At 37.3% G+C, this 13,382-nt stretch overlaps 1 pseudogene; it reads left to right on the plus strand.

Annotated features, from left to right (window-relative positions):
* LOC113074217 (uncharacterized) overlaps positions 1-13,382 on the plus strand; it is a 32,484-nt pseudogene that overhangs the window by 2,358 nt on the left and 16,744 nt on the right.

Raw genomic sequence — 13,382 nt, forward strand, 5'->3', positions numbered from 1 at the left:
AGTTTTGCTATATATATATATATATATATATCAATTTTTTTCCTCAACTGTTTACTTTCACTTAAGAAATAACTGACTGTTTTTTCCAGCATAATTTCCAAAGTGGATATTTTGACATATTTCGTATGTATTTGTCGGCACTAGAGCAAAAATAAGCAAATTCGATGTTCAAGTGTTTTGATCAAAACACTTGAAAACGCTTATTTTTAGCGTCTCGAGACGCCTTTCTCTGCGTGAGCCCTGAACACCAGAACACCGCGAGTACTGAATTGGGCTCTTTCACATCTTGTTCAAACTGCGATTTGTATTTGTTCGTTCCGGTGCAGGAAGGACTTTGAGGAGAACTTCGCAGAAAGAGAGCTCGGTTCAGTGTCGCTGTCTGTTTCTCAATATCCTCTGTCGGTTATATAAAATATCAAGGTGAAAGTCATCATAGCTTGCTTAGTATAGACCCAGCTCCCAACCCAACTTTGAGAATAGATTAACGGCGATATTTTTTTTATCGCCCGATAAGAGTCTCGCGTTAACGATAACGACCCACCACTAGTAATCATATAAAACATTTAATTTTTTCAGTTGGAGTATTAAGCTCACATCAGTAAATAACAAGACTCAAATGCCACTCAACATCTAACCACATACAAACTGTAGAAAGATAATGTGCAGATCTTAAATGGACAATGTCAAGATATGATACAGTCCTTTATACTGTAAATGAAGTAGATTTAATATGTAGTCCACTATAAATAATCATACTCTTAAACGTATAACCACAAATACATACGTCTATACGTTTTATGAGTTTTTTTTATAATGGATTATGCATTCATTATAATGCCTTAAGAATACCCTTATAATGTATTATAAATACAGGCTTCATATAAAGTGCTAACAAAAGGCTATATGCTGAAGTTCATAAATTGCTTTATTTGATTTTATTGATGATTCCTAATTTGTGGTTAATCTTAAAATAAAAGAAAGATAAGTTACAATTGAAACAAGGACATGTCTGGTGTAACCCCTCTCACCCGTGTCCTCTCTGACGCTCCTCGCACTCGCTCTGAGCGGAGCTCGAACCCGGGTCTCCGGTATGGGAGGTGGACGCACTAACAAGGAGGCTAAATGGCTACAGCCACTAGCAATTGTCACTAGTGCGTCTCTTGAGATCGGGGAGTGAGGTTTACCTGCACAGCACTACTCGCTGGCCTCCGTTATACTCACCCCCCTAAACCTCACTCCCATCCGGGTCACGGCACCAATGTAACCCCTTTCACCCAGGTCCTCACTGACGCTCCTTGCACTCAGTCCGAGTGGGGCTCGAACCCAGGTCTCCGGCATGGGAGGCGGACGCACTAACAAGGAGGCTAAATGGCTACAGCCACTAGCGTCTGTCACTAGTGCGTCTCTTGAGATCGGGGAGTGAGGTTTACCTGCACAGCACTACTCGCTGGCCTCCGTTACACTGGCAAACTGCAGTAATCATCAAAAAAGATGAACAAAGATCCTTCATCTTACATACATTTCCTGAATCTCAGTCACACAAACACATTACCATGCAGGTCAGGTAAACAAGTGAATATGACCTCAAAGTATTGAACAATGGTTGACACTACAAATCTGTACAGCACTAATCTGAGTCACGTCCACTTCGTCAAAATATATTCTTTACAATTGTATAGAATTACAGTTAGCGTTGGCAGTGTGGTTGTGTTCTGGGCAAAACTCCCCACACCTGTCCATGAAGCCATGGTCGGAAAGATCAGGAAAACACTGTAAACCCTAATAAATTGAGACTACTCAAATGATTTGAGGAAAGTGGTTGCATAAGTAAAATTGAGTAATGGCAAAATTGACAACACAATTCAATTGAGTTGACATAACGTTGGTCTCTTCACTGAAGTAACTTAAATGTTCAAGTACAGATAACTTAAAAAGGCAAATATTGTTTTAACATCAGATTCAGTTTATTACAGATCAGATTCTTTAGTATTGACTTTGATATCAGTGTAATTGCTGCCTCTATGGACCCTTGGTTTCAACACACTGCCATTCTTGTAAGTGATGATCACTGTGTAAGGCAGGTCAAACGCTGGTCAACTAGAATTACATTCTGCCGATGGTGGTCAAAATCCACCTTATTCTTGGTGCCACATCTACAGTGGTAGTCAGAGTTTCGGTTCTCTTATCTGTGTCTTATCTGTGAGTTCAATAGGAACTTCTTGAATCTCTGGAATGCATGCCTCCACTTCCACATGTTACTGTAAATCTGTTAATCATCAACAATGAAGATGACAAAATCCAGAGCTGATATTGATGAGATATTCAGTTTTTAAACCCCAACTTGTCATCTTTGCAAATAATTATTTTTTTGTATTTGCTTTTCAGCCCGTTTTACTCACATTTATATTATATTGTCCTGTATATCTGTAGTAACCTCCTGCAAAATATCAAGCCGTTTGCTACATGACGTTTTAAGTGATCTGATTTTAAGTTCCCATCATTGGAAAAAATGCTCACAGAGGACTGTAACCTGATGATTGTCTTCTTAAAATGTCTTCATTCATCTGGTGAAAGCCAGAAATGTGAGATAAGGTTGACTTGATAACTTAAATAGAGATTCAAATGGGGCAGGAGGTACCTGTAAAAGCACACTATGAGTCAGAAGCATTGCAAACATGAATAATAATGACTTTAATTCTTGTAACTATGTATACACTGTAAAAAATTTCTTGTTGTTTTTACAAAAACTTTTTGGCAGCTGTGGTTGCCAGAATAATTTTGTAAAAATACAGAAAACTGTAAACACATTTACGTCAAAAACTGTTAATTTTACAATATAAAGCTGTAATTTACAAACAAGAAAATGTGAATATAAACCAGTAAATTCAACAACACACAAAATTAAATCTGTTTTGTACCTTGAAAAATACTGACAACCACCATAATAATAAAGATGGTACTGTATAAGAGAAAGCCACATGAAGTATCAAAGCTCATCACAAGTAGCTTCACCACAAGCAGAAGTATATATTAACATATAGAAGGTGCACATTTATGGAAACACAAAACACCATCATGGTAACACACGTGATACTTAAATAATGCAAAAAACTTTCATTAAGCAACAGAAGATGTAACATAAAGCTCAAATGTACATAACTGATAACAAGAACTATTTAAAAACATGATTATTTAAACAAAATACTTTCAAACGTGGAGTGTCACGCAGGGAATTATGGGAATATCAGTTTACAGTTTTAGACTGTAAATTATACTTGATTTGTTCTTTTTTTACTTCTACAAGCTGTATAATTAACAGAATTTTACTCTAAATTTACATTAAATGCTTTGTTAGATCTTTTACAGTTTTCCCCTGTATATAGTACGGGAACTTACTGTTAACCTATTATCAGTTTTTTTCCGTAGCGTTTTTACAAAATTTTACAGTTAAAATTACACTTATTTTTTACAGTGTATTTACCATTATAATAACCTGTCTTGATACTAGTAATCGATAACACATTATATTTTATTAAAACCATATTAATAGTAGGCCTAGAAATAGGTAAAAAATAAAGTATAAATGTAAATTAGTTGTTTATTAATACATAATATATATTTATGCAGTAAAATGTTAAATTTAATGTCTAATACTTATGGGGATAGTGAAGATTAGCCATTTTTTACTTATGTGGTCCTCAATATAAGGGAAAATGATGCAGAAGTACAATGAAAGTCCATCATATCCAAATGAATGTGCTCCTATCATTTTAAATGATCAGAATTTACCCATTACAAAGAATTCTAAAAATATGGTTTCTTATAAAAAGGATCCAATAGCTCAGTTTGCCCCGAGTCGAGTCAGTGGGTAAGATGCACCATCATAAAATGACCATCTGACTGATTCTGATTCAAATCCAAGTGACATAAATATTTAATAATTTATTTATACAGACAGTCATATTTATTTTCTTAAAGTTTAAACTTTAACAACTTTAAACCACCCAAACTAAGTTTACATTTCAATATTTCATTGTTTGTATTTATGAAATGTTAAACACCAAAGTTTTAGCCTTCCTAAAAACATATCTGGCAACACTGCCAGAACTCAAACTGATAGTAATCAATAGAGTCCACAGACATGTTATTGCTGACAGGATACCACATTCGGTGAGGCAAATGCAAAAAAAACCTCATGATATTATCTGTCAGAAATATTATCAACACTATCAAAACATTAGCATGTAACAATAGTGCAGAGAACTGTAGAACAAGTATGTTACATCTATGCCATTTCATGTTTCTTCATTTTCACATAGCCGTGCCAACAACTTTCATAAGAGCAGTGGACAAAGTTATCATCTATATAGCAATGGTTATTAATGAAAACTATGCCAGTAACAGTCCTATGTATTGCTGAATTAATTATAAAGAACTGATAAAATTATACACCCATAACCTAAAGTAATAGTGCAATGTGATAATTTATCAATGATCATTCCTCTAAAACATCTTTCACAAACATCTACATATCGGTCTCTTTTAAGTGTGTTTAGCGTATATAATGAATGGGGTTATTATAACATATTTCCCCCACAGACCACACTAATCTTCAAACCCTGGTTACGCATGTGTAGCCTCTCGTTCTCCCGGTGCGTTTCTCCTTATCACAGTCTGGCAGAAATTATTGTGGTTCCAAAACACATAGTCAATTACAGTAAAAGTGTAGAGTTGCCAAGATGCAGGGTGTGGGTCAACTTACCCACTGGCTCAACTTAACCACTCTCCCCTGCTTCCATTGAAGATGAGACAGATGCAGGCTCAGAGAGTGAGGGAGAGCCCACTCTTAACAAAAAGTCTACAATAAAGTCAATTATTACGGAGTCTGCTATCTTCTCTTTTAATTTTATATTTGTAACAACTGGATAATTGTATAAGCACCCACCCTACTTGTGCCCATTTTTTGGTTTGGGCCACTGCCCCCTCAAAATGTCTGTGCATGACCCTGTCTTAAATGCATTATATGTTTTTGGATTAAGAAAAAAAGACACTTTTTAAAAAAAAAAAAGTTGTAACATTAGAGGTTTTAGCTCTATTTAAAGCTATTTTATATCTGTAGTTATAAGTGAAGGCTTTACATTAGTGTGATTCCTGCTCCTTTCGATGAACTTAATCTTAATTCAGTGACTCAAATAATGCAATTGCAATACAGACTGGAATACACGTTTGTTGCATTGCTGTTGCATAACATTGAGTTAAACAAAAAAATGTGCTGACTATTTTTTGTCTGGTTGTAACTTCCCAACAACAATCTATTACTGAAGAATTTTTTTAAAACTCAACCCTCTAACATATGAAATACAAAACTTAGCTTCCTATATCCAATAAATAGCAAGTTTCTTGGTATGAATTATTTTTATTAAAACTTAAAGTAAAACTCTCATATATATATCTTAATGTAAATGTTATAAAGATCTTTTATATATAGACACAGCTTGTACAATAGGGAATTTATTACCAAAATGATAGACATAATGATAGGAAAATTAACCAGAGTAAGACAAAACAATAGAGCACCCTAACTGCTGCCAAACACCCCACCCGCCGTGCAGATTTAGCCGCTTGGACATCTTATGCCAAACATACAGGATCCACAGGTGCCGGCAATCAGTCACTAATAAAACAAAGACAAAAACATATTTGCCCCCTAGAGGACATACATATCATAACATAGAACAAATGAATCACATGAATATGTAACACCTTTACCCCCCAAAAGTGAACCTTCATCTTTTTCATTACCTTTCTAGTTTACGCCCCTAACCCTCCTGGGACAGGGCATCAGCCAGCACATTATCCTTACCTCGAACGTGTTTGATATCGAGGTCATATGGTTGTAACTTCAAACTCCAACGCATAAGACGCTGATTAGTGTTGTGCATTTAATTTTTTTTTTTAAAAGCGGATTGTGATCACAATACACAACAACAGGATGAGAGCAAGTCAAATAGACCTCAAAATGACAGATGGCAAGGACTAAAGCCAAAGCCTCTTTCTCAATAGTAGAAAAATTCCTTTGGGCGGCAACAAACTTCTTTGAAAAGTAACAGACAGGGTGTTCTTCCTCATCAGAACCCCTCTTCTGGAGAACAGCTCCAGCACCCACGTCACTCGCATCCACTGCAAGACTAAAAGGTCTTAAGTTATCCAGTGCCAATCAACAAGAACTTAACATTCTCAAAAGCACTCTGACACGAGTCTGAACAGTAAAACAATGGCTTAGGACTTAGCAAATCGGTAAGGGTTGAAATAACCGTTGCTAAATTTCTACAGAACACTCAAAAATAAGCGACCATCCCTAGAAAAATGGTGCAGTTGTTTTTGATCGACAGCTGGTGGAAACTCACAAATTGTGGTAACCCTCCCAGCACAGGTAACAAAACCAGTCCTTTGTCAACTGGTCTGAAACTTCGTTCTCTAACTTTCTTTATCATACCAGACCTTCATTTTACCTTGTGCTTTCTCAAGATTTTGTTTAGCTAATTCAGGGACTATATGAAGATGGGTATGAAAATCAGTAACATAGTAGAGATTTACATTTTGATCGGATAGACAGCTTTCTTTCAGGACTGTCAAAGTTCCCTGCAGAGTATGGCCAAAAATCAAAGCAGCGGGATTAAACCCAAGTGATTCCTGCACTACTGCACGTGAAGTGACCCATACTCAGAATTTGTGCTCTGCATTTAACCCATCCGAAGTGCACACACACAGAGCAGTGAACATACACACACACTGTGAACACACACCCGGAGCAGTGGGCAGCCATTTATGCTGCGGTACCGGGGGAGCAGTTGGGGATTCGATACCTTGCTCAAGGGCACCTAAGTCGTGGTATTGAGGGTGGAGAGAGAGCTGTACATTCACTCCCCCCACCTACAATTCCTGCCGGCCCAAGACTCGAACTCACAACCCTTCGATTGGGAGTCCAACTCTCCAACCATTAGGCCACGACTTCCCCACATCATGAATGGGCAAAGACGAACAAACTCCTATCACGTTCCCAGACACCAATTCAGAGTTCAAGTGAACACAGTGTAATGGAACTTCTATATCTCCCATTTCGAAACCTCGAACTAGAGCAAAAGTACCAGTAGCAGTGTTCTCAGACAATGGTAATCCTCCCTCCTAAATGAATGACAAAGCAGCCCCAGTATCTCGGAGGATACTTACTGCACACACTCACTATAACTAGACACGGACACAGTTCCACTATTCAGGAATGGCCCATATCCAGCCTTCTCTGGCTGAATCATGGAGTCAGACGAAAGAACAGATTTCGAAGGAAACATCACCTGAAATTAAACCAAGAGACTTTGGGCTGGACTCCTTTGTAAGAATGGGACAGTTTGCAATTAAATTTCCAGAAGCTTTACAATCAAAGCATCTGTCATCAGAAAGAACGACTGTTTTATTGCCAGATTATTAGAATTTTTTTTTAAACTTAAACTGATAAAGAAACAGGAGATCGGTCTCATGAATTCTCCTTAAATGCTACCTTATGCATCAGCACAAAGTCATCAACTAACATAGCAGCGTTATGAAGTGTCTCAGCTTTCTGTTTAAATACGTAGAAAGAACAGCAGGCAAGCTATTTTTAAAGTCTGGTCTCTGCTTTCAGCTTTTTTAGCTGTGCAACATCGATCAAACAATATCTCTTTCTCATGTGCAAACTCCACATAAGTCGAACCAGAAAGTTTTACATAATGTCTGAAATGCGGTCTATACGCCTCCGGAACAAATCCATAGGCTTTTAGAACTGCGGATTTCACGGTTTCATTATTTGCTGATCCGTCTATAGTCAAGGCAGAGTAAGCTTCTTGCGCCTTACCATTGATGACACATTGTAGTAATAAACACCAAAAACCTGCAGGCCACTTTAAAGTAATAGCAACTCTCAAAATGACATTTTTCAACATACCGTTCGCAAAAAGGAGGAACCATCCTCCAATTTCATCCTACATTGAATTCAGAGACAGCAGTACCCTTCTTAGTGGCAATTTCTAATTCTGGGTTCCAATTCGGTTTAATGCAAACTGATCCAATTCACTCTAATTTAGCATTTTCGAACTCCAACTCTTTCTTCAACTCTTTCTCCCTTTCTCCTTTCTAAAACACCCAAATTAACAAGATTACTTTTCATTTTGCTCCGCAAATTTTACCTTAATTCCCTTCCGAGAGTATGCTGAACTCGTAGTTCACAGCAGACACAGTTGAGCAGAACGATACTAACACTCGGATCCGAAGCGAAATGCTGGTATGCATTGCACCTGCTGCCTTATTATACTCACGCTGTGATCAGCGGCAGCTGGATGCAATAATTGCATGCTAATGTGCTTTGGCTCATTTAGTTTAAACTCGAAGTAGATTGGTCTTTCGAAGCGATTATCCCAATTTCATTGGTCACCCACGTGACATCGAGAGTGACCGACTGAAAGGGAACATAATGGAGACAATTATATTCAATGAAACAACAGGGTTACATTTTAAGTTACAAAGATTTTGTTTAAATTGCAATGCTTTTATGTAATGCTTGATTAAACATCTTAAATTCTTTAATAATTAAAATATATTTGAAAAAGATAATGCTGGGTTTATATTTTCCCTGTTTTTATGTTTTATGTTTTTCCCTGAAAAAGAGTCATTTGAAATGAAAGGAAGGGAGAGGGAAGCCAAAACAAAATATATTGATGGTAAAACTGGATAAAGCCCAGCCAAGAACAATCTGACATTACAGATTCTTTAGTATTGACTTTGATATCAGTGTAATTGCTGCCTCTGTATTGACCCTTGATTTCAACACACTGCCGTTCTTGTAAGTGATGATCACTGTGTAAGGCAGGTCAAACACGGGTCAACTAGAATTACATTCTGCCGATGGTGGTCAAAATCCACCTTCTTTCTTGGTGCCACATCTACAGTGGTAGTCAGAGTTTCGGTTCTCTTATCTGTGTCTTATCTGTGAATTTAATAGGAACTTCTTGAATCTCTGGAATGCATGCCTCCACTTCCACATTAAATGTTACCGTAAAGCTGTTAATCATCGACCATGAAAATGACAAAATACAAAGCCGATATCGATGAGATATTCAGTAAATCCCTAGCTCATCATCTTTACAAAAAATTCTCCACCCTGTTTGGTCTTGAATTTGATGGCTCCAAGAAGTGTTCCTGCTCCGTTCCCCTGAGGGACAGTGAGCTGAAACACTCACCAAGTATGAATGCGTACTCTTGATATGGTCCATCTGGATTGCCAAAGCTTTCAATTTTTGTCATATGAAAGCCAAACCTTGACAGCTTTCTCCTTCCTTTCTCCTTCCCAGATACTGATGTTCTCTAAACTGGCACTATTTTTCTCAAGGTCCATTTTTCTCACTCCTGTGCTAGACATCTTTAAAGTAGATCTGGAAAAGCACATCACAGAACAACATTCAAAGTAATGTCAGAGTTATAAATCAAGTACATTAAATTTTGTATCATGTTTTTTGTTTGTTTTTAAGAACTGTTCCAGCTTATCAACTAGTTAAAAGTAATTTGTATTTACTTTTCCTTCCCTTTTACTTACATTTATATTACAATCCCGATTCCAAAAAAGTTGGGACATTGTACTAATTGTGAGTAAAAAGGAAATGGAATAATTTACAAATTTCAAAAACGTATATTTTATTCCCATTAGAATATAGATAACATATCAAATGTTGAAAGTGAGGCATTTTGAAATGTGATGCCCAATATTAGTTCATTTTGAAATTCATGAGAACTACATATTCCAAAAAAGTTGGGACAGGTAGCAATAAGAGGCCAGGATAGTTAAATGTACATATAAGGAACAGCTGGAGGACCAATTTGCAATTTATTAGGTTAATTGGCAAAATGATAAATATAAAAAGAGGCTCTCAGAGTGGCAGTGTCTCTCAGAATTCAAGATGGGCAGAGGATCCCCAATTCCCATGTGAAAAATAGTGGAGCAATATCAGAAAGGATTTTTTCAGAGAAAATTGCTAAAAGTTATCATCATCTACAGTGCATATATTATCATCCAAAGATTCGAGAATCTTGAACAATTTCTGTGTTTAAGGGTCAAGGCCGGAAAACCATACTGGATGCCGGTGATCTTCGGGCCCTTAGACAGCACTGCATCATAGACAGGAATGCTACTGTAATGGAAATCACAACATGGGCTCAATACTTCCAGAAAACATTGTCAGTGAACACAATCATCCATGCTATTCGCCGCTATTGGCTGAACCTCTATAAGTAAAAAAAGAAGCCATATCTAAACATGATCCAGAAGCGCAGGTGGACTGTGGCACAGTAGAAAACTGTTTTTTGGTCAGAATCAAAATTTGAAGTTCTTTTTGGAAAATTGGGATGCCATGTCATCCGGACTAAAGAGGACAAGAACAACCCAAGTTGTTATCAGCGTTCAGTGCAGAAGCCTGCATCTCTGATGGTATGGGGTTACATGAGGGCAGCTTACACATGTGGAAAGGCTCCATCAATGCTGAAAGGTATATCCAAGTTCTAGAACAACATATGCTCTCATCCAGATGTCGTCTCTTTCTGGGAAGACCTTGCATTTTCCAACATGACAATGCCAGACCACATACTGTATCAATTACAACATCATGGCTGCATAGAGGAAGGATCGGTACTGAAATGGCAAACCTGCAGCCAGATCTTTCACCCATAGAAATGTTTTGGCACATCATAAAGAGGAAGATGTGACAAAAAAAGTCCTAAGACAGTTGAGCAACTAGAAGCCTGTAATAGACAAGAATGGGACAACATTCCTATTCCTAACTTGAGCATCTTGTCTCCTCAGATTTGCAGACTGTTATAAAAAGAAGAGGGGATGCCACACAGTGGTAAACATGGACTTGTCGCAACTTTTTTAAGATGTGTTGATGTCATGAAATTTAAAATCTACTTATTTTCCCCTCAAAATGATACATTTTCTCAGTTTAAACATTTGATATGTCATCTATATTGTATTCTGAATAGAATATTGAAATTTGAAACTTCCACATAATTGCATTCAGTTTTTATTCACAATTTGTACTGTGTCCCAACTTTTTTTGGAATCAGGTTTGTATTGTACTGTATATCTGTAGTAACCTCCTGCAAAATATCAAGCCATTTGCTACATTATGTTTTAAGTGATCTTAAGTTCCCATCACTGGAAAAAAATACTCACAGAGGACTGTAACCTGATAATTGTCTTCTTAAAATGTCTTCACTCATCTGGTGAAAGCCAGAAATGTGAGATAAGGTTGACTTTATAACTTAAATAGAGATCCAAATGGGGCAGGAGGTACCTGTAAAAGCACACTATGAGTCAGAAGCATTGCAAACATGAATACAAAGCTCCAGCAAGCCAGCAGGTAAAACATCATATAGAATATTTAGCAGTTTGTCACACTTTAATTCTTGTATATTTACCATTATAACCACCTTGATACTAGTAATCTATAACACATATTTTATTAAAACCATATTAATAGTAGGCATATAAATAGTTTTTTTTTTTAAAGAAGAAATGTTCTAAATTAATTGTTTATTAATACATAATATATATTTATGCAGTAAATGGTTAAATTTAATGTGTAATACTTATGGGGAGAGTGTAGATTAGCGTTTATTTATTACTTATGTGGTCCTCAAGATAAGGGAAAATGATGCAGAAGTACAATGAAAGTCTATCCTTTCCAAATGAATGTGTTCCTATCATTTTAAATGATCAGAATTTATCTATTACAAAGCATTCTAAAAATATGGTTTCTTATAAATAAAGTGTTCTTATAGCTCAGTTTGCCCCTGGTTTGGGGTAAGTTGACCCGAGTCGATTCAGTGGGTAAGATGCACCACCATCTGTAGAACAAGTATGTTACGTCTCGTGCCCATTTATAATGGCACTAGGACAAAATTATCATCCTCGTATCAATGGTTATTAATGAAAACTATAACAGTAATAGGTCTATTAATATGAATTAATAATAAACAACTAAAAAAAATAATATACCCCTAACCTAAAGTAATAGTGCAATGTGAAATAATTTAACAATGCTCATTCCTCCATAACAGAGAAAACATCTTTCACGAACATCTTGTAATTGTGTTTAGTGTATATAATGAATGGGGTTATTATTTCCCCCGCACAGCGCCTGTGGTGCCTCCCCGTGTGTTTCTCCTTTTCACAGTCTGGCAGAAATGATGAGTGGTTCCAAAACACATAGTCACTTACAGTAAAAGTGTAGAGTTCCCAAGACGCAGGGGGTGGGTCAACTTACCCACTGGCTCAACTTAACCACCCTCCCCTGCTTCCATTGAAGATGAGACAGATGAGAGTGAGGGAGAGCCCACTCTTAACAAAAAGTCAATCAATCACCTTTATTTATATAGTGCTTTAAACAAAATACATTGCGCCAAAGCACTGAACAACATTCATTTGGAAAACAGTGTCTCAATAATGCAAAATGATAGTTAAAGGCAGTTCATCATTGAATTCATTGATGTCATCTCTGTTCAGTTGAAATAGTGTCTGTTTTAATTTGCAATCAAGTCAACGATATCGCTGTAGATGAAGTGACCCCAACTAAGCAAGCCAGAGGCGACAGCGGCAAGGAACCGAAACTCCATCGGTGACAGAATGGAGAAAAAAACCTTGGGAGAAACCAGGCTCAGTTGGGGGGCCAGTTCTCCTCTGACCAGACGAAACCAGTAGTTCAATTCCAGGCTGCAGCAAAGTCAGATTGTGCAGAAGAATCATCTGTTTCCTGTGGTCTTGTCCTGGTGCTCCTCTGAGACAAGGTCTTTACAGGGGATCTGTATCTGGGGCTCTAGTTGTCCTGGTCTCCGCTGTCTTTCAGGGCAGTAGAGGTCCTTTCTAGGTGCTGATCCACCATCTGGTCTGGATACGTACTGGATCCGGGTGACAGCAGTGACCCTCTGATCTGGACACAGACTGGATCTGGTGGCCACGGTGACCTCGGAACAAGAGAGAAACAGACAAATATTAGCGTAGATGCCATTCTTCTAATGATGTAGAAAGTACGGTGTTATGTGAAGTGTTCCGGTTCCAGTTTACCTAATTAATGCAGCCTAAAAATCCTTTAACGGATTTGGATATTAAAAGCATATTAGTATGTTATGTGTATGCCAGGTTAAAGAGATGGGTCTTTAATCTAGATTTAAACTGCAAGAGTGTGTCTGCCTCCCGAACAATGTTAGGTAGGTTATTCCAGAGTTTAGGCGCCAAATAGGAAAAGGATCTGCCGCCCGCAGTTGATTTTGATATTCTAGGTATTATCAAATTGCCTGAGTTT

Source organism: Carassius auratus, unplaced genomic scaffold, assembly GCF_003368295.1.
Source record: "Carassius auratus strain Wakin unplaced genomic scaffold, ASM336829v1 scaf_tig00014003, whole genome shotgun sequence".
NCBI classification, from domain to species: domain Eukaryota; kingdom Metazoa; phylum Chordata; class Actinopteri; order Cypriniformes; family Cyprinidae; genus Carassius; species Carassius auratus.